General features: G+C 34.5%; 1 protein-coding gene across 1 annotated transcript in view; it reads right to left on the reverse strand.

The window, feature by feature from the left end:
• The window catches only part of RNGTT (RNA guanylyltransferase and 5'-phosphatase), a 366172-nt gene that overhangs the window by 46750 nt on the left and 295854 nt on the right, over positions 1 to 23568 (reverse strand).

Raw genomic sequence — 23568 nt, forward strand, 5'->3', positions numbered from 1 at the left:
CTCTTTTGGGAGATGTCTTTGGGATATAAACCTAGCAGTGGTATTGCTGGATCAAAGGGTATGCACAGCCCCATAGCCCTTTGGGCATAGTTCCAAATTGCTCTTCAGAATGGTTGGATCAGCTTACAATTCCATCAGCTGTGTACCTAATCCTGATTTTAAGCCATAGGCCTTTGTCATGGCACCATAATTATGACACGAGGTGATAAAATAGAAGTTTAAAATTTCAAATGGTAAACAAATTGATAACAGGAGAAAATGATCATCCTATTTTCACAAAATATCAAAAAAAAAAAAAGACATAGTAAAGATAAGCCCTTTCTCTCCAACTACCTACAGAATATATCCAAAGGACAGTATGCTCTGTAATAGTGTCCTATATTTACACATACATTGTTTCAGCAAAACTTCTTACAATCTTGGTTCTTAAAATTAACAAACAAACAAAAAGGGAAATATTCTTTAATGGTTCATCCCTACTTTCCTGGACTACTGCAATAGCCTCTAAATGGGTCTCCTTGCATTTAGTCACTTCTCCTCCAATCTATTCTCCATGCAATTGCCAAAGTTATATTCCTAGAGTATAGATCTAATGTTTCAGTGGTTCCCTTGCCTTTAGGGTAAAATACAAACTTTGATGGCTTTTAAAGTACTTTAAAATCCAGCTCCAATTTACCTTTCTAATTTGATTACATATCATTCCCCTTCATGAATCCTATGGTCCAGCCAAATTGGCCTATGCGCCAATATACATACATAACACTGTATCTCCCACATCTGTGCTTTTGCACAGGTTGCCTCCCCCTCCCCTGCCCCTTCACCCTGTACTTACACCCTTTCCTGGAACATTCTTCTTCCTCCTTACTTATAATATCTCTTAGAACCCTTTGGTCCCAGTTCCCAGTTCCCATCTTTGGGCATTCTTAGCATCTGCTATGAAATGACTTGAGCTGCAACTCCTCTGCTCTGATTAAAGACCTTAATTTTGTTATAGTGTTTTTTATTGATTTTCAGGTTGACAAGTCTACTATTATTTAGGATTATAATCTCTTTAAACTCTTAAACTAAGTCACAGAAATTATATAGGAGATAGCAAGTTACAGTGAGTAGATACTTCTCAAATACATACATATATATCTATCTATCTATATATATATATATACATACACACACAATTTTTTTTTTGGTGAGGCAATTGGGGTTAAGTGACTCGCCCAGGGGTCACACAGCTAGTAAGTATCAAGTATCTGCGGTCATATTTGAACTCAGGTCCTCCTGACTCCAGGGCTGGTGCTCTATCCATTGCACTACCTAGCTGCTCCAATAGGATTTTTTTAAAAAAAGAAAACAAGTTTATTGATTTGAGGAACTTAAGCTAAATTTACCTGTTCACATTTCACATATAAAAGAAGAAGAAAAAAAAATCCGAAGATCACAAAGACATGAATTCTAGGGCACTATTTAAAATAATTAAACTGGAGAAATTACAAGGCACTACCTAGACTCCAGTGTGGCAAGGAGAAGGACTAGATTATTATTAGATTTCCTCATAAGATAATAAGCTCGGTGACTGCAGGGTCTGTTTTTGTTTTACTTTTTATATCTAGTGCTTAACACAGGGCTTAAATCACTAAATGAATCCTCACTGACTAGACTTCATCTAGCTAGTTCTTTGACCTCCACAATGAAAACATGCTTTTCAATTAATTGATTAAATAATCTCTGATATAGTATAATAGATCTACTTATGAAGAAATTTTAAACCAAACTTAATAGGCATAAATATTTTTAAAAATAAAAAGCAAAAATGCATTAATTATTAAAAAGCAAAATTATATTGTTTAAAAAAGTAAAAATGTATTAATTGTAAAAAATCAATCCTATATCATATCAAGATGAGCACAATACCTCACACAAAAATCTACAACTTTACTCAGAGTCAGATCCAAGTGAAATTTTATATTTTAAGCACAGGAACTAAAAAGAGCTAAATAAACTGATGAGTTCCATGATTCTTGGACATGATATGTTTTTAATCTATGTCAGTCTGCCAAATTTTCCTATTGGTTATATAGCATGAGCAATTTTCTAACAGGAAATCTCATATTTATAGCAAGCTAATTACTTTTTGAAGTGATTGTCATACGTATGTGGTAGTTTTAGGATCCAATTTTTTCAAAAGCTGGAAAATTAATTCATGCCTCATCACATGCAAGCCTCGTGTCTGAGGAGATTAAAAACTATGGCAAAGATCCATTACCATGAAATTTCTGAAATCTTTCCCCATTAGTCTACCATTAATCGAGAAATCCATTAATCTCTTTTTTATTTTGGCAACATAATCTACAAGTCAATAGATGTGTTTCCAGGGATAAAGTCAATGCTCCACCTAATTAAGAAGGGGGATGGGTGGGGAGATTCTATCTGACTCCTCCATAGGGAAGTTTGGTACAAAATTGCAATTACAACTTGAATACTGGATAGCTTAGTAAATTTACTAAGATGTAAACATTTCAGCAGATAGAGTGTACATTCAAGCTTTTCTTCTGAAAACAGGCAAGTGTTATAGATTATAAGAATTGAATGTCTACACTGGGCTTGTAAGCCATGAAAGATACATTGAACCATCTTTTCTTTACAGATGTTTTTAGTACCATCTCTTCTGAAAAGATACAACATGCTATTTGCTCTAAGTGTTTTTTCTTAAGAGGAAAATCAAAGTGATATTTTACTGCTATTTACAACAACTCACTTCACTTCTCTGGGCCTCAATTTACTCCTTTCTAAAAGGAGGGGGGCAGGGACTAAATCATTTCTATGGGCCCTTCCAACCATTAGGCAATATTTATAATTCTCTTGGAAACTATCAACTTAAATTAAAACTATGACAAGTATTTCTTTAAATGCTTATCCAGAAGCTGCAGTATGCCATTATGATTTTAGAACAATTAAAGTATTTATGCAGGAAGATTTTTTAAAATAAATATTACTTTGGAGAACCAGTATAATGCTTTGGCTTGCTGATGACCAAGAAGAGGAAATCCAGATTGTAGATATCACTAACTAAAAAAACAATGAAAAATCACTGATTTTTTTTTTATTATCTTGATGGTACTACTACTACTACTACTAGCTGGCATTTATATAGCATTTCAACATTTGCAAAGCACTTTACAAATATTACTTCATTTTATCTTCACTACAAACTTGGGATGAGGCAATAGAAACAGAGGTAAAGAGACTTGCCCAGGGTAATATAGCTAGTAAGTATTTATCTTCTGACTCCAGGTCCAGCACTCTATCTGAACCATCTATTTGTTTAGTATATACGGCATATAATATAATGGGCAGCTAAGTGGTGCAGTGGATAGACTGCCAAGTCTTAAGTCAGAAGATTCATTTTCCTGAGTTCAAATGTGGCCTCAGACATTTACTAGCTATGTGACCCATGGCAAGTCACTTAACCCTGTTTGCCTCAGTTTCCTCATCTGTAAAATGAGCTGGAGAAGGAAATGGCACTCTAGTATCTTTACCGAGAAAATCCTAAATTGGGTCGCAAAAAAGTTGAACATGAGTGAAACAACTGAATGACAACAAATATGGCACATAAAAGACATAACTATAATGTAATCTTGGTTTCCATAGGCTACAGATCAATTAGTCTTCAATGTTTATAGTCATTCCCTCTAAAAGGGTGTTATTTTCTAGTCTAGTTAACTATACATTATAATTTAATTATGAAAATTTAGCTTCTTAGTATAATTAAAAATTCAAATTCTGATTTCATGATAAAATACATAATAGAAACTGTCAGGCTCCTAGAGCTGAGACCAGAATGGGAGGTTTAAGATTAAAGCACTGTAATTATTTTTTTAAAAAGCACTGTAATTATAATTAAAGATAAATTCTTAACAAAATAAGTTCAATTATGGAAATTACTATTTAGAATTAAAAAACATACCACTTCTATAGGGTATTTAATGAATCTTAGATCATGTAATAGGCATCATTGGGCATTTACAATTCCAATTTCTGTTTGCAAATTATTCTATAAAAATAAAAGGAAATATTTAGTGCAAATAGTACTTTATTGGAGCAAGCTTTTATAAGGTTAGAATATTGGAAGCTTCCATCAATCTAATCATCATAATTTATTTTTAAAATTTTTTATGCTATGTAAATAATCACAATTTCCAAGTGAAATCACCTCTTGAAAACAACTGTAAATGCAATAACAATAGATGATTATCACCTTCCATGGACAATTGGATGTAATTCTCCATTAACTAGTCTTTTTCTCTCAACAAAAGTTTGCATGGAAAACACTCATATATATCTGTTTTGTTTTTTTTCCTTGTAGAAAATTATCCTTTGAAAAACAGTCTAGCAGACTCAGGCTTAACTTTGCTGATGCTCAAAAGGAAATATAAATGGAATTGGAATAATTACTTTGGATAAGGTAAAAAAAATATAAAATCATCACTGACATGAATTAACAGATACATGATAAAATTCTATATTAAGAAAAAGTTCCTATCTAAGGTTTTTCCGTTTGTTTGTTTTTCACTTTTTCAAGCAAGAATATCAATATGTCACTCAGACCATTGGCTCTGCTTTCTATCCAGTTCTTACACTCATCATGGATGGGAATGACCCTTATAGAAAAGGAGTCTTTTCTTCTCCACTACGAACAATAATAGAAACTGTCTCCATGGGACAGGCAAGTCAGAATAACTGAAGCAAGCAACAAGGCATCCTGATGGAGAGAGGACATAATATGTACCAGGAGGGTTAAATCATCTAGACCACCACAACCCCTCAGATGTTGGTGAAGACAACCGAAGAGCCCAAGAATAGAGGTATACTCTAAACCAGCACCGCAGCTTTCCATCTTGAACCTTTCAGCCATCCCTGATGTTAACAAACCTTTTGGAGAAGGAATCCACCATCCCTACCACCATTACCACCAAACACTGACCAAATACCAAGGTAAAAAGGGTACTCAAAAGTGGGTACATCAACTCTACTTAGAATGAAAAACATGGGAATTCAGAACAACAGAATTATCTTGACTTTTTTTCCTTCCTAGAAAGGACTTTCCACTATATTCTCTTTTATTAACTAAATATAATCAATATACATAGTGCTCACAGACCAATTTTGATGTGTCCTGTGAAGAGTAGAAATCAACATGAAAGAAAAGTATTACTAAAAGGAAATAGAATACAAAGTAAAGAATGAAACATCACTGTAATATTAATAGAAGCAAAATTTAGGGTAAAAAGTTCAGATAATATATGATCATTTGAATCAAGCCAGACTTCTACAGAGAAAGCTAAATTCCATCCATGATCAATGACTTTCTCACAAATGTGATAGTGTGACAGTAGCATTTACTGACGTATCATTCAATATAGTAAGCTAATTTGAAAATCATCAACAGAAGGCTTTACCCAAGCAAGTAGCTGCCATAGACAGATAAGAATGACTAATGATTCATAATGGGAAATATAGGCATAGATCACTTCTTACATAGGATGCAATCATCACAGAATATATGTGTGCATATACATATATATACATATATGTATATATAAATGCACTCTATATGCAAAATATATGGGTATGTATGTATTGCTCTTATTTTATTTTTTTCTATAAGGTTTCTCTGTTCCTGTGTGACACCACTTCATTCTAAAAATCACCATTTAGTGACATCAAATACCTGTATCCCATACAAATTACTTCATTCATCCCTTTGCTAAACAACAGACTCCATCAAAATATCTTCCTGCTGATACTCAGTCACTGCCTTACATCCTCCTATTACTCTGGTGCTTTGCAGCTAACCCACTCATCCTGAAACTTAAACATCTGTTCCTCCCTGCTGCAACTCTGCCATCATTTTTTTTTTTTTTGCAGCTGAAATCAGTCCTGAATCATCAGAATGCCTCTCATATATGCTGATCTTGAAAACATCAACTTTTGTTCATTCCAGCCATGTTTATAACATAATCTCAGAGCTTAAAAATACAAGGATTTTAATTTGTCATTATATCTGACAATAAATGTCTTCCATATTTTTAGGGGGAAATAACAGTAGCAAAAAAAGTAAAAACCTATTTCATTATTCTGAATCAATCAGATCTTTCCTTGAGGAAAATGCATAGGTGATTGCTGTATGTATCTGATTCCTGATAGCTTGCCCTTTTTGGAATAAGGAAAGGTTACCTCTGATTCAAGAAATGAATGACACCATCTTTCTTTTTCTACAATCTCTTGGATGCTGAAAAGTGATTGATAAAAATTCAAGATGTTTTATACATAAGAATACTTTGGACTAGATGACCTTTTTAACATATTTCAGCTCTAATCTATGGTCTCATGAAAATCATCTTAATAAAAAGAAAATAAATAATAATGATTCTGTCAGACCTACTAGAGCAGAAGCAGTTGGAAAATAATGATGGCATAGTCTCATAAGTGTAACACAGAAATCTTGAAACAGACCCTGGAGAATATAAATAAAAATACTTCATAATCATATGAAGAGGTACTGTGCTGATATATATATAGACATGCACACACACATATGTATGTGTGTGTGTGTGCATGTGTGTGCATGCATGTGTATATGTGTTGTATACTAGCTACACATTGAAATCAGGGGCCTTTTTTTATATGAGATTTGTACTCCCAGTACACGAACTCAAGAATTTTTTTGGTTAACAATTAACAAATGTAAATAAATGACTAATTAAGAGGAGTAGGGGGCAGCTAGGTGGCGCAGTGGATAGAGCACCGGCCCTGGAGTCAGGAGGACCTGAGTTCAAATCCAGCCTCAGACACTTAACACTTACTAGCTGTGTGACCCTGGGCAAGTCACTAAACCCCAATTGCCTTACCAAAAAAAAAAAAAAAAAGAGGAGTGGGATAATAATTTTGAGATTTTTAGTTCAATAGATCTTATTACTTGTGGGTTCTACTGCCTCCTCTTCAACCAAATTCCCATGTGGTTATAGTTTAGACATTTCTACTTTATGTGTCTTATTTTCCTCATTTTTATTATGTAAATACTGGAAATAATACTGACTTGCTTTACCAAAAAGTGTTTTCAGATACGGGTATGAACTAGATAAGAAAGTGAAATTAAATAGTTTTAACTGGTATGTGCTGAATGAACATGTTTGGCATTAATTCTTATTTCTAGTGCTGAATATAAGTAATTTCATATGGGAATTGTCATAATTTTCTCATAATCAAAAGGTTAGGAAAGAATGATCTTTGTACTTCACGTTAGAAGATCATTTAAGTCAAAATACAGAGGGAAAAGATGTTATTTCCAGATATGCATAATAAATAACATGATAATAGAGTTGTAATTAAAATGAAAAATCAAGTTGCAGCTTATAGATATACTAAATTTAATGTTCTGTCTCATCTGATGTTTCTCAAAGTCTGTTTTCTTCGACAAAACCTGCTTTTTATGCTTTGCTAATTTATCACTGCCCAACTTGATGGTATAGTCTAGACTGGGGTCTGGAATTTTAAATATTGCAATCTGTTCATAAATAAATGAAGATAGTTAAATGATCTTTTAAATTTTGTGCTAATTTTTCCCCAACCCCTGGTCCAATTAGAATGCCACCTACTATGTGAAGCTTATCTAAGACCTATGGTTGGATAATAAACGCCTCACCTCACTTTTCTAGGAGCTCATATAGCATTTTATAATTCTATAATAAACACATCGTGCAATTTTGTGTGTTATAATTACTGTGTCTGACTCAACCCTTTAGCCTGAATATGTTTTATTCAAATGTCTATCTCCCCCAGTATATGGCACAATTCTCTTTACATAGTAGGTGCTTAAAATTTTTTTAATTATTGAAACACTGATGATATTTATGCAATTATTAAAATTTAATCTTAATTAAGAGAAAGCTTAAGCCATTTGTTAATCTATTAAAATAATTTATTTTTCCATTATTATTAACACACAAGGCAAGTAAAATTAGCCTAAACTAATTTTGGGGGGGGGGGCTGAGGGCGGGGGAAGCAATTGGGGTTAAGTGACTTGCCCAGGGTCACATAGCCCATAAGTGTTAAGTGTCTGAGGCCAGATTTGAACTCAGGTCCTCCTGACTCTAGGGCTGGTGCTGTATCCACTGCACCACCTAGCTGCCCCCCTAAACTATTTTAAAATCTAAAATTGTACATTATTATTTTGGTAGATAAACTAAAATCTATAGATGAATTTTCTGGGTAGTAACCTCTTCCCATTGGTATTCAGTTCAAATAACAGAAATGCTGACTTAATATTTTAAGCACACTAATACTACTGGAAATGCATAAATATTGTCATAATATTGACTCTTTAATTTGAGAAATTAAACAAACATTTGAATGACTACGTAAATATATTAGTTAATTGTACCAGATATAAAAATTGCCATGAACAGAACTTGGAACCTGAAAAAGGTGGTGGGTAATGACATGAAGATGAGTAGTAAGGGAAGATATGTATCTTTTAGAATTTAATAACCTATAAACTGATGATGGACTTAGTACTGAGTCAATGTTAGCTACATGGGAGAAAGAGAAATTCAATGATTGCTAAAAGTTATCATAAAACTATCTCAAAGTCTAGTATTTTTATAAATTCAATGCATTCTATATGTAACTTTTCAGATCACAGGGATCACTGATCTAGTGTTGGAAAGAATTTCTGAGCCCATAAATTCCAAACTCATTATTTTAAATATTAAAAAAATGAGGCCAAGGGAAGTTAATGAAATTTGTCCAACAACACAAAAGTAGTGTTAGAGGCAGGACTTTAACCTTATTCCAGCTTCAGTGCTTTTTCCACTGTGCCACACTGGTTTATTTGCAATGTACAGGAATGGAAATTTTTTAATTCGAAGGAAAACTGGGTATGGCTACCTCAATTTTGATTAAATAACTGTTAAAATATTAATGCACTATCTTAGTATTTTGAGCTATTATTATGTTTACTTTAAAATATTTCTTTCACTACAATTCTCAAGAAGAAATAGCAGATTTATCAGTCTCCTCCATCTCTGCCAATGTATATGTGACCCTGGAACTTATATCTTCTGTGGCCCTCAGTATTTTTGTCTGTAAAATGAGGGCCCTGTAATGAAATATTTCCTAAAGTCTTTTCTAATTTTAATATTCCAAAATTCTATTCCCCCTCTCTCCTATCTCCCCTATAGACTGTCATTACTAAGGCAGTCTGAACAGTGAAGGCGCTCAAGGAACTGCCATTTGAGTACTTTATACAATAAATTCTGGTAGTGTTTACTGACTTGAATTATCCAGAGAGTACTTATTTACTACTCCTACTGCTTTGGGGAAAATTAGATATCTCCCTCTAGGGACTTTCCCAAATAATTATGATGTAATTTTCACAACTGGCAGCACAGAGGGACGGACACTGTTCTGAGGGTTTGTCTGACACAGCCTGAAACCATGGTAATAATATATTTGAAGTATCTTTTTTCTGTGTCTCTGAAGGCTTTTTTGAGACCAGATTTGGATAAATGGGACAAATGAGGCATTCTTTTCTGTTCTTGCCACAGTCCAAAAAGGAATAGTTTTTCTCTTTTATGTAGGAATGAAATACAAATCCTAGATGTTTAGTCTGGGTTAAATACAGTACTATGACCATTAAACAACCACCTTGGCCAAAGCAATTTCACAAATGATCTTCCTGTATTTAAATAATTATTAGTCCACTCTAGAATTCTTATTATCTAGGGAGCTGATGACAACCAGGGAGTTTACTAAATTGGAAATCGTGTTCTCACCAATAGCATTACATAATTGCCCCCCCTTTTAAAGTAAAATATTGGTGGAAAAATAGAAATGGTATCCATAAATGCATGTTTTTCCTTTCATAAAGGAATGTTGCAGCTATGCTTCAGTGTATCAGTGTGTCTAAACACACCCATGAAGCTAGAGAGGGAAGGTAAGGGAGGGGAAAGAAAAGAGACAATAGGGAGAGGAGACAAATGGGAAAACTTGTATTCTCATTGATTGTTAAGCAAATATTTATTGTTAACACACTTTTACATTTATTCTCCTAGGCCCTAAACTAGGCCTGATTAAAAATTGACCTCATAAAAATACTGGATCATATATAATATCATTAGTATTTAATCTACTATGAGACCACTTTTAAGGGTTTTTATAAGAATAATCAGTGGTTTCAACTAAATCAGACTTCTAGTCTGTTTTAAGCAAGAAATTCTGTATTTTAGTATTATATTGGAAAAAGTCCCCAGTACAGATAAAATTCTAATAATACACCATTAAAAGGACTGTTTGTAATCAAAACTCTGGATCAGAAAAAGGTACTAAATTACATTTAAACACAAAGATATCCAAACGCATAATTCGATGAGAAACTTAAATTGAAAAATGCTTTTAACTGAGTATGCTATTAAGTCAGATCTTTAAAAAATGGATAAAGTCAGATAATAAATAGGAAACTGAATTAGTTTATAGGTATTCTTAACGTATTACTTTAGCACATGAAGATTAGCAAGACTATAACGGCTGGGAATATCTGTCACATTGTAGTGGCAATAATTCTGCTTTAAAAAGCCCTATTATAAAAATGGAAGGTGACAGTAATAGAGTATACCTCTAAGTATCCTTTTACTGCTACATAATTTATTAGCTAATACCACAAGGCTTTGGTGAATATTTTTGTTTTGTTTTTTAAACTCCCTCCTCTAACATCCAAAGCTTCCAGGTAGACTTCTGGTATGCACTCATTTAAGAGGGCACCAAGCACCCTAAAGCACTTTCTCAGCAACTATGGAAGATAACAGGATGTCAGCAAGTCAAACTTGGTAAGAGAGTAAAGACTGCACTATAATTCTATAAGCTGTCTGCTTTTGAAATGTTTGTTTCTTAAAGGGAAGCAACTCCCCAGAGGAACAATACCTAAAACATGGAGAATTTTCCCCTTCTCCTAAGTATAATAAACATATTTATAATATATAACATACTATATAATAAATGCTATCCTATAATATGCCATATACAATAAATTATAATATCATTTCTCCTCCTAATAATTATTTTAACATAATTCAATAAATACTGATTAAGTATTTATTATATGCAAGTTATCTATTGTGTGCATGGGTCCTGGGAATACCCCAGTGGCAAGCTAAGAGGAGGATACAGGCAAGTGGCAGGATAGGTAGCATTCACAAGTTCACATCTGCATCTTGGAGGGAATTTCCAAACTGACAAGACCCTGTATCCTTTGAGTATTTCAGTATATGCAGGGAACTGAGGATGCAGATTTAATGCATGTCCTGGTCATAGAATCAAAAACTGCTTCTAACAGTGAGTGATCTTGGAGAAGATATTAAGTAGAATCAAAGAATTTTAATTTTGGAAGGGACTTCAAGAGTCATCTGTTGAAATTTGAAAAGGAATTTCCATTATGATACATCTGACTAATGGTCTTTTAGGTTCACCTAAAATACTTCCAAAGACAGGCAGCCCATGCTGCTTTCAGATAGTTCTAATTGTTAAAAGAAGGTCTTCCTGACAAACCTCTATCTGCCTGTATAATTTCCATTCATGACATACTACCCTTTGGAGCCAGAGAACAAGTCTAATACTAAACATCCTTGGTTACTTCAACTGATCCTCATATGGAATGAGCTCAAAACCCTTCATCAAACATCCTGGCCATTTTCCACCTTACAAGGATCCTTCCTAAATCATAGCATCCAGAACTGAACATGCCACATGTGGTCTGATCAGGGCAAAGTACTGCTGGATTACTGCCTCCTCTTAAGTATGGAACCTATGACTCTCTTAACGTTGCCCAAGCCCACATTAGCTTTGGCTTTTTTTTGGCTGACTCATACTGAGCTTGCAAGTTCACGAAAACCTTAAGATTTTTTTCAGGTAAATTGCTATGAAGGTAGCCTTCACATCAGTGAAGTCAATGTTAATGTAATTTTAAGATTTTACATTTATTCCTAGTAATTTCACTTTATTAATTCTACTCAATGTTCTATTCTTTGCATTGTGTCATCCAGCATGTTAGCTATACTTCCCAGTTATGTCATGCAAATTTGGTAAGCATGCTATCTAGCTAGGCCTTTATCTAAATGACTTATAACTTAAAATCTTTGTGTTTCTGGGAAGAACCTAGGCCTTAATTGCCAAGTAAAAGACTAATCATCTGAGTTAGCTGAAGGGTTTCCCTATATAGACAGAAATCACATTTTTTTGAACACTATCATAATCACATGAGGTTCAAGACACTGTGCCCTATATTAGGGATACTAACATACACATAGCAAGTCCTTGCTCTCAAGGAACTTATCTTCTGTGGGCTGGATACATATGTAAATTAATAATTATAATAGTTTCTTCACCTGTAAAATGAGCTGGAGAAGGAAATGACAAACCATTTCAGCATCTTTGTCAAAAAAACCCCAAATGGGATCACAAAGAGTTGAACACGACTGAAAAATGAGTGAGCAACAAAAAGAATGGAGGAGGGAGGGAGAAGTGGACATGCTACAAGTAATGTCAAATATGATGAATACAGAGAAACATGAAAAGAATTATTTGAACTGATGCAAATTCAAGTAAGCAGAGCCAAGAAAACCATGCAAATGACTACAACAATATAAAGGGAAAGAAAACCCACAAAATAAACTAAAATGAATGTTGCAAAATTCCAAAGAACAAGCTTGGCCCCAAAGAAGAGATATGAAAGGATAACTCCACCAAGTCTTTTGCAGATGTGGGTGTCCATGAGATTGAACCATTCTATATATTATCACATTATAAAAAATACATAATTTGGTTTTGTTATTTTTTCTTCTTTTTAAAAAAATATTTTCCTATAAGAAATGGACCTCTGAGCGGGGAGAAGACAAGAGATACAAGGGGGGATTTAAAAACAAAAGTTAGTGATAAAAATTAATTTTTTAAAAAAGAAAATGTATTAAAATGCCAAACTCTTGTTTCCCCAGATGAGTCATCCAAGAGTTACAAATCTGTATATGATCCATTAGGGCAGCTATGAGGTATAATGAAATGAGTACTAGACCTGGAGTCAGGAAGACTCATTTTCCTAAGTTCAAATCTGGCACTTGTTAGCTGTATGATTCCGGGCAAGTCACTTAATCTTGTTTGCCTCAGTTTCTTCATTTGTAAAATGAGCTGAAAAAGGAAATGGCAAACTTTTGTATCTTTGCCAAGAAAACCTAAACTACAGTCATGAGGAGTTAGAAATGATAGAAACAGGGGGCAGCTAGGTGGCATAGCGGATAAAGCACCGGCCCTGGATTCAGGAGGACCTGAGTTCGATTCTGGCCTCCACACTTGACACTAGCTGTGTGACCCTGGGCAAGTCACTTAACCCTCATTGCCCCACGCAAAAAAAAAAAAAAGTGTTAGAAATGATGGAAACAACTGAACAAAAACAACAAAAATCAGCCATTATTCTTTTAATAACTGGCCAAGTCATTTTTTTTAAAAATGTTTTCATTACCATGAGTGACTCTGAGACACTACTATATTACAAGTTTTCTCCAAAAAGAAAACTCCAAACTAAAACATTACCCCATATAATTTATATCGATTACATAGTTTTCTAGATCAAGAACTTTTTTTTAATGATAAATGACAATCTGTGTTTGGTACATCTTGGCAGCCTTACCTTAAAGGGAAAACATGTTCAATGCTTGCATTTTGGAATTTGAAAAAATAAAAACCTGAGAGGGTCAATGTAGTGAATTTTCAAAGACGACTTTAAATGATAAGCATTTCCTCTACTCTATTGCATTATGTTATGAATGCACATAGCAATCATGGGTATCTGACTATGACTAATGCTCCTTCTTAAATGGTAATAGGAATGGACAACATCAGGCACAGTCAGAATCTTGTGGGAATGCAGTAGGACCCCAAGAAATCCAAAAGATTCCAACTCCCTATGAGGTATGGCAGAGCGTGACTACAGTATGCTGATAGGCAATACCAAGGTCTGCAAAATGATATGCAAGATATGGATGGGTGCACATCTTACTGATACCACATTATTCCGAAATCCTCTCCCTGTTTGTATTTCCCTCCCAGTTGCTTTGTAATTTCCTCTACTTTCTTTGTTTTGTAGAGATACAAAAGACCAGGCCTTCTCTTACTCCAGTGGGACAGTTCACCAAGGTGATCAGTTCCCTGGCCATATTCCTCTCTCCTAATAAATCTTTATTTTACAAGATTTGTAATGAGCCTCCAATTCTTTAGGTGAGCTAGCCTCTTCCCCCTCCCCTCGCCCCATCCAGGTCGCAAATCCCCCCAAACAATAGATTGGGCTTTCCTAATCTTAACATAATCAATATAGTATGGAGCATCAAAAAAAATTATAGTATTCCCTGCTTTTCTCATATATTACAGAACCCTTATTAAAATATAGAAATTTTTAAGCTGATCCACAGTGCCAAAGTCAAAATCTGTGTCTGACTCAGACTTAGACTGCTTTTTGGTCTGTCAGAATTGGGAGAGGCAAACTAATACACAGCACTGTAGGGAAGAAATGCCTGTGTCTTTCCATAACAACTTCTGACTTATTAAAAAGCAAAGTTGACAAGTTTCAATGTCCCTTGGTTAGATGGATTCAGGCTACCATGCAGAGCCTCAAGGATCAGACAGTATGGGAACAGCTTTAAGATTCTTTTTACTAACATGTAAACGGGTCTAAGAAAATAAAACTAACATAAGACAGAAAATATATGTTATACATTAACAATTACAATAATGTTTATATACAAGAGGTCTAAGTATACATGAAGCAGATGAAGCATTAAAAACTAATAAACATTTTATTTATATTTAAATAATATATTTAAATCTTTTATCAAATATTTCTACATAACTGGGATTTGCAGTGTTCCAAGCTTCTAAGTAACAAAACAAAAAGAATCTAATCCAATAAGCCTTTAATAAGCCTGTAGTATGTTTGAGGCACTGTGCTAGGGCCAAATCTTTGCTCTTCAGGACTTTACAGTCTACTTGGAAATACAGGGAACAGAAAAGGTAAAAAGACAAGGATAAGTGATCATTTGAAGAGGGAAAAAAGAATAAGAAGAGGATCAGGAAAGGTTTCTAGTAGGAGGCAGTGCTAGGGCTGAAGGAAGCAGGAATGGGGAGAGACAATATGTAAATATCTACCTACAAACATGATATCTGGGAAGAATGGGGGTAGTCTCAGAGGGAAGGCACCAAGAATAAAGAAAACTGAGAAAGCTGGGACTTTAGCTGAGACCTGAACGAATTCAGGGAAGCTAGAAGATAAGGAAAGAGTATTTCAGCCTGGGAGACAACCAGTGAAAATGACTAGAGTCAGGAGATGGAGCATTTGTGCAAGGAACAGCATTGTCACCAGATCAGAGTGTATGAAGGGGAGTAAGGTTTAAGAAGAATGTGAAAGTAAGAAGGGGTCCAATTATGAAGGGCTTTAAAATTCAAACCAACAATTGATGAGTAATTGTTAGTGATAATTCTTTTTACATTGAAGATAATGGAAAATGACAAATTTCAAAAAATTTGGTCTGAGAACTATACAAAACTGCTTTTGATTTTCATCCCTTTGACAAGTCTAGAATAGATTATTAAATAGATAATTTATAAGCATCCACAGAAGTTAAAGATGATTAGAAGAAATGGTCATGCCAGACCTACCTCATTTCTTTTTTTGACAAGTTTACTAAATTGGTAGATCATGAAAATGTTGTAGATACAGTTTAAGCATTTTGTAAAGTATCACTTGCTATATTGGATAAATTGATATCATGGAATTCAGAACTATCAAATGACTGGACTCAAAGAGTAAACATTAATAGCTGTATAATGACTTGGAAAGACATTTACAGTGAAGTGCCCCAAGAATTTGTGCTTTAGCCCCATGCCTGGCACATCGTAAGCATTTGTTGTTGTTCACTCATGTCCAACTCTTTGTGACCCCATTTGGAGTTTTCTTGGCAAAGAGATTGGAGTGTGGTTTGCCATTTCCTTCCTCTGTAGATTAAAGCAAACAGAGGTTAAGTGACTTGTCCAGAGTCACAGAGTTAGTGAGGGTCTGAGGCCTGATTTGAACTCAGGTCTTCCTGACACTAAGCCCTGTGCAGTGCTCTATCCACTGAGCCACCTAGATACCTCAGAGTCAACACTTATTGATTGGTCCACATTTTCATCAATAGCTTAAAGGCATAAATTGTACATTATCAAATTTTCAGATGGTACATATCTGGGAAGGATAGCTAGAATGATGGAAAATAGTACAGATTCAAAAATATCTGGATAGACTAGAACAGGGGTGGCAAATTGTAGCCTGTGGGCTAACAGACTATTGTCTGTTTCTATATGACCAGCAAGTTAAGAATAGTTTGTTGTTGTTTTTTAAATGTAAAAACGGAGTCTACAAAACAGATATAGGGCTGCATTTAGCCTGTGAGCCAGTTTGCCAACTCCTGTTCTAGGACATTGGGTAGAATTTTATTTGTTGAGATTTACTAGATGAGAGGGTAGCTAGGTGGTGCAGTGGATAAAGCTCTGGCCCTGGAATTCAGGAGGACCTGAGTTCAAATCTGGCCTCAGACACCTGACATTTCACTAGCTGTGTGACCCCAGGCAAGTCACTTAACCGTCACTGCCCACCCCCACCCCCCAAAAAAGATTTACTAGATGAGAAAAATTTCATTAAAAAAAAATAACAAAAACACACAAGAATTAGTGAGTATCAAAGAGGGGTTTATAACCTTGGTATTACCCTCAATTCTTTACTACCCTTCAACTCCATATATTCAATCAATTGCCAAGTCTTGTCCATTCTATCTCCACAACATCCCATTCTTTCTGATCACACACTCTTTTTTGATCACACATTCTTTCTGATCACTACTAGTCTATTTCAGGTCCTTATTATCTCTCCCCTGCACTATTACAAGAACTTCTTTAATCACACCCACTGCCTCAAATTTCTCTCCTCTCTAATCCACCCTCCACACAGCACCCAAAGGGGTTATCCTAAAAGGTAGGTCTGATCGTGTCTCTCCTTTGCTTAATAAATTCCAGTGGCTCTGTTCTAGCTTAGGATCAAATTGGTATTTAAAGCCCTTTACAACCTAGTACCAATCCCTTAGTCTTATTGCTGCACTTCACACACAACATTTTTGCATTTGCCCTTGCCGGATTGTCTCCCTCTTCACCTCCTCTTTTTAGAATTCCTTGTTTCCTTTAAAACTTAGCTCGAGTATCACCTTGTACATGAATCCACTCTCAATGCTTCAAGTTGCTAATGTCTTCCTTTTTTTTTGTTTGGTTTTTGGTTTTTTTGGTGAGGCAATTGGGGTTAAGTGACTTGCCCGGGGTCACACAGCTTGTAAGTGTTAAGTGTCTGAGGCCGGATTTGAACTCAGGTCCTCCTGAATCCAGGACCAGTGCTCTATCCACTGCACCCCTAGCTGCCCGCTAATGTCTTCTTGATCAAAATAATTATTTATTTATTATATTTATTTTGTATATATGTACATCCTTTCCTCCTACCCCCAAGCAAAATGTAAACTCCTTCAGAGTAGGTGATTTTATATTTTATCTCTAGTGCTTAGCACACTTCTTATTCATTGAGAGACATTTTGTGGATCTGAAAATTTGTAGTTCTGAATATTTCCTTACACTGATTTGTTTTCCCCCCAAAACCTCCTTGGTTGCCTAAATCTTTCAACAAGAAGGAAAGTGGCTTATATTTCATAATCCACGCTTGTATGTTTTTGAGGTTCTATTGTCTAGTGTATGTGACACCATAATATCACATGCCAATATGTTTTCTCCAGATTTGGGGATAGAAAGAAATTTTCCTATCATCTTATAAAGGTTCATGAGAATGCCTCATGAAATTCTATGATAGATGTCTGGCACCTTTCTTATAGGATGAATATTAATTAACTTATTAAAATATAAACTGTTTTATAATATAAATAATTAATCTTTATTAAGCTGCCTATTTATGGTATAAAAGACAAAGTGAAATTTGTCATTAACAGAAAATGAAAGACTTCTCCCTTCTACCCCCTCCAAGATCCATTATCACTTTGTAATAGAGAAACCCAGTATTTTGACAGTTTTTTTTTTCTTCCCAGGAGCAAGTGAAGATTGAAACGCAAAATCTTGAACCTAATAAATGTTTTGTGCTAACTACCCTTCTGATCTTGGTTTCTTCACTGACAATATTTTATAATCATTTCATAATGTACTTCAAACCCCCTTTCATTTTTACTACAATCCTTATTCAAAAATTATTTCACAGAATAATGAGCTTTAGTTCTGACATATATAAATGGGAAAAGAAAAGAAATTAAAATAGTATCATGAACCATTTTAAACCTATTAGAGAATTTCCATAAAAGGACAATTTTCTTTTGAATTTAATTAATCCTCATCTATATAAAACTGTAATGGCAACTACTCCACTTCATATTATTAATAGTTATATAATGTCGATAGCTTGGTCTGTTATATATTTAGGTGATAATATTTTCCCTTAATTTATTTAATCTGATTTATGGTTATATTGCAAACTTATGTGTTTTATTTAGTTTAGTATAACTCAAGATAGAGCTTAATATCATACTTAGTAAATTCCTTTTATTCTCCTTTTTCATTTTTGATACAAAATAATTGGTTTTCCTCTTTAAAAATCATAGTATCTATTTATTTATTTTGTTAGCTTTTTCCAAAAAAAGTTCCAATATTTAGCAGCTCCATGGTTTTACTTTCAATGTTGTTGTCTTCTTTCATTTTCAGAATTTCTTCTTTGTTGTTTAGTTGGGGATTATTTTACTTGTGTACCAATTTACTGATTCATTCTTTTTCTCCTAAGAGCTAATTTAGCTATATCCCATAAACTGACATAATGTCTCATTATTACTATTTCTGAAGAAATTTTTAGTTGTTTCTATAACTTGTTCTTTACTTAGAATTGTTATTTAGCTTCCCAGTACTTCCTTTCTCAATGGCCCTTTATTGAATATAATTTTAACTGCATTGTGATCAGTAAATGATAAATTTATTATTTCTGCTTTTCCACATTTTTACTAAGTTCTTTATGCCCCCACATAGGGCCAAATTTTTGTAAAGGTCACGTACAGCTAAATTCCCTTATACTGCCATTCAGTAATTACAAGAGACCTGTCATCACTACTTTTTCTAAAATTTTGTCCAGGTCCTTAACTTCTTTTGTTTGTCTTTTGGTTAGATTTCTCTAAGTCTGAAAAGGGTATCACCTACTATTATACTTTTATGATCTATTTCTCTGCCCTCCCCTCCCCAAACTCAATTTTTCCTTCAAATATTCAGATGCCATGCTATTTGGTATACACATATTATGTATTAATATGTTATCTAAGTAGACTTTAAGCATAATGGAATTTCTCTGCTTATCTCTTATTATTGTGGCTATATTTATAGTAGCTTTATCTGAAATCATGATTGGTAACCCTCACTTTTTTGGTTCAGCTGAAGGAAAAAATATTTTCTTCCAGTCTCTTGTTTTATCTCCTTGTGAATCTTTTTGTTTCAAGAGTGTTTCTCATAAATAACATATTGCTGAATTCTGTTTTCTAATCCATTTTATAGATTCTCTCCCAGCATTGTTCCTGACTCTCTAAACATTTCTACCCTATTTCAGCTATTTTTATACCCTAGAAGATCCCTTTCTCCTGCTCCCGTGTGGCTTTTTTATCCTGGGGGATCCTTCTGTTCCTGCTTGCCCCTCCTATTGGTGAATTCTTTTAGGAATCTCCATTTGGAGGAAGTTCTCAGCTCAGCCACTCATCTCCTAGCTACTCTCTTGTCACCATGATCCTGGTTGGAGTCCTTTTCCTTCCTATCCCAACACCCATGGTCCATGTGTTTTTCTTTTCCCATTAGAATATAAACACCTTGAGGGGAGGGACTGTCTTCATTTTTTTTGTATTTCTATTCTCAGCACATTGCACAGTGCCTGGCACATAAGTGCTTAATAAATGCTTTATGACTTAAAATAATGGGTGAATCAATCTCATTCACATTTATAGTTATGATTACTAATTTTGTATTTTCCTCCATCCAGTCCCCTTGTATTTTTTCTTCTCTTTACTCCACTTGACATTTCTGATTGATAAATAAAACACCTTGTTGAGGTTCTATGGCATCTCTTATTCCCCTTATGGTACCTTGTAGGTTTTTACTTCCTTTACTTTTGATCTGTTCTTCCTGTTTCTCTGACAGCTCTTCTCCCTTTTATGGTAGTAGCTGCTAAATCTTATGTGTTCTTTACTGTGACTCCTTATAATTTTTTTTTTCCTTTGACCAAGAAGCTCCGTATTTTGGCTATGATGTTACAAGGCATTTCCATTTTAGGGTTTCTTTCTGAAGGTAATAAAGTGTATTCTTTCCATTTTTAATTTGCATTAAAGTTCTAAGGGTTTTGGATAGTTTTCATTTATAATTTCTTGACATATGGTTATCAAAGATTACTTTTTTGGTTATGATTTTGATAGAATCCAATAATTCTTAGTTAGATCATTTTTCCTTGGCCTCTTTTCGTGGTCAGTTGTTTTTTGTAATATGTTTCTTCTATTTTTTTTTTCAGTTTTTCAATTTTGTTATTTTGTTTTAATATTTCTTGTCACATTGGATTGTTAGTTTCCCACCATCTATTCTTTGTTTTTTGTTTTTGTTTTTTTGCAGGGCAATGAGGGTTAAGTGACTTGCCCAGGGTCAGACAGCTAGTAAGTGTCAAGTGTCTGAGGCCGGATTTGAACTCAGGTACTCCTGAATCCAGGGCTGGTGCTTTACCACTGTGCTATCTAGCTGCCCCTCCCACCATCTATTCTAAGGCGCCAATATTTGTCATGTATTTCCTCCCTCACTATTCTATTTTGTATCTCATTTCATTTCTTCCAGGTTCTCTTGTAGCACTTGTGGACATTTCTTTTCTACACAGTTTTAACTGGACTTGTTATAAAGTTACTCTCTTCCTCAGAGTTTACTTTTTAGGAATCTCGCAGTCCAAGTTATGTTCTCATAGTATTAGGTGTTTTCCTGGTCTGCTCATGTTAGCAGTATAAATATCTAAGTTGGGAGTGGGGGGTGAGGGAGAGTCCTATGTTTGGATCAGGGTCTGCTCCTCAACTCTTGCAAGGAGTGGGCAGGCCATGTCTAGTCCTGTATCTGGTAGCTAAGATCAGTCCCCTCTTTCATTCTTTTAGATAGATTCTTTTTTTTTTTTTTAGTGAGGCAATTGGGGTTAAGTGACTTGCCCAGAGCCACACAGCTAGTAAGTGTTAGGTGTCTGAGGCCGGATTTGAACTCAGGTACTCCTGACTCCAGGGCCAGTGCTCTATCCACTGTGCCACCTAGCTGCCCCATGCCACCTAGCTGCCCCTAGATAGATTCTTGACCTTTTACTCACCTATAGGAATTTTATTATTTTTTAGCTCTATAAAATAATCACTTGGTAGTCTGACTGATATGGCACTGATTAAATTAATTTGGATAGTATTGTGATTTTTAACTCATTATCTTTTCCATAAAACCATTCCATCTCATTAACTTCCCTACACAAAGGTATAAAGACAATAGATGAAAAGGCATCAGATTTTTCCAAGTCATGTAAGTTCATAAACTCAGAATTATTCTCTACTCCTCTCCTTCACTCTATATATCAAATAAGTTACCAAGTCTTATTTTATTCTACTTCCAAAAAACAAATACCAAACTTTCCTGTTAACATCTCTTTCTCTCTAATTATGTGGCCACTATCTTAGTTATAGCCTTTTGACATCTTCCCTGAATTATTGTAATAGTCAACTAAGATGGTCTCCCTGGCTCATCTCTTCCCAATTGATCTGCCATGTGATAATCTGAAAACTTTAATCTAACCACATTACTTCCCTTTTCAGTAAACTCTAGTGACTCAACCCCTCTGGGGTCAAATACAAACTTCTTTAGTTTGGCATTTAAAACCTTTCAAAATATTGTTTCAACTTTATATATCATTACCTTTTGTGTATTCCATGATTCAGCAAACCTGGCCTTCTTGCTGTTCTTTACATATGACATTTCATCTCCTTTCTCTAAGCTTTTGTATAGGCTGTCTTCCATGCACTCCTAGTTTCCTTCAATGCTCAGCTTAAGCAGTACCTCTTACATGAAGTCTCTTCTTGACTATATACTTGTATGTATGTGTATTGTTTTCCCCTATATAATTTAAGCTCCTTTAGAGTAGGGGTATTTTTGTCATTGTACCCCCAGACCCTTACACATAGGAGGTACATAATAAATGTTTCTTAAAAGACTGATTTTCAATACCATGGGACATTTGAAAAAACAATCAAAAACTGTATTGAGGCCAATTTAGCATCCCCTGCCTTTTAATGTAAATATTAAATAGTATTTAATACTCTAAATGGATCAGTGTTCTCCTTGATATGGACATTCTATCAAATGATGCAAATTGTAACACGTTTTGCCAATCCGTTATGTGATACTCTCATCCACATCCTTAAACATATACATTCAGTGCAGGGAGTGTTCCCAATGTGCTACGGGTATTCAAGTTCTCCTGACATGACAAGGAAATTAATGGAACCCATAGGCTATCCATCCATTAGCTCTCACTTTTGTCATGTGACTGGCTTATCTTTTTTAATCATAAAGACTCAAAATCTTTTAATAAGCTGGTATATATCAAAGTTATACAAGATTCTTGGTCCTCTGATCCTTAATATCAAGTGAAGCATAAGAAACTAACCAAAGATTTTTTCCATTAACATGAATGAGGATCAGTGTAAAGGACAAGACAAAGATGGGAAATGAGATTGTATAGCTTCCCCAGTTTGCAGATGATAATCTGTTGCTGGCATCAAACCCCAGAACAATGTGGAGCTTGCCTCTATATCTCTATAATCACTCAAAAAAGCCTAAGTATCCACATAAGAAAAAACAAATGAATGAAGAATGTTTATAGAAATCGTGCATTAGTGTGCGTAAATACACACACACACACACACACACACACACACACACACACACACACACAGAACTGATACTGAAAATGGAAGTGAGTTGAGGTTCCAAACTGACCAGGGGGAAGTTTGCTAGATTTAATTATTTTAACGATACCAAGCTTACCCAGGAAAAAAGGTCACATTTTTTCATAATAGTCTAATGGCTACTCTATAAATATCAAATGGTACTCTACCTTTTTTAAAACTGATTCTGGTATTATTTTATTATTCATTTATTGTTATTTTATTATTATATTATTTTATTAAATATGTTTACTTATTTCAACAAAGGAATAAAATGAAATCATACTAGTATTCCAATGCCAGAGAAATTAAGAATAATACCTAGTATTTTTAAAACCATGATCTAACAATAAGTGTTTTTAATTGTGTGTAACATGATGCTCAAAACACTAAAAAGTTATTCTTTTGTTAAAATATACATGTCTTT

The sequence above is a fragment of the Dromiciops gliroides genome, chromosome 4, assembly GCF_019393635.1.
Source record: "Dromiciops gliroides isolate mDroGli1 chromosome 4, mDroGli1.pri, whole genome shotgun sequence".
Classification (NCBI taxonomy): Eukaryota; Metazoa; Chordata; class Mammalia; order Microbiotheria; family Microbiotheriidae; genus Dromiciops; species Dromiciops gliroides.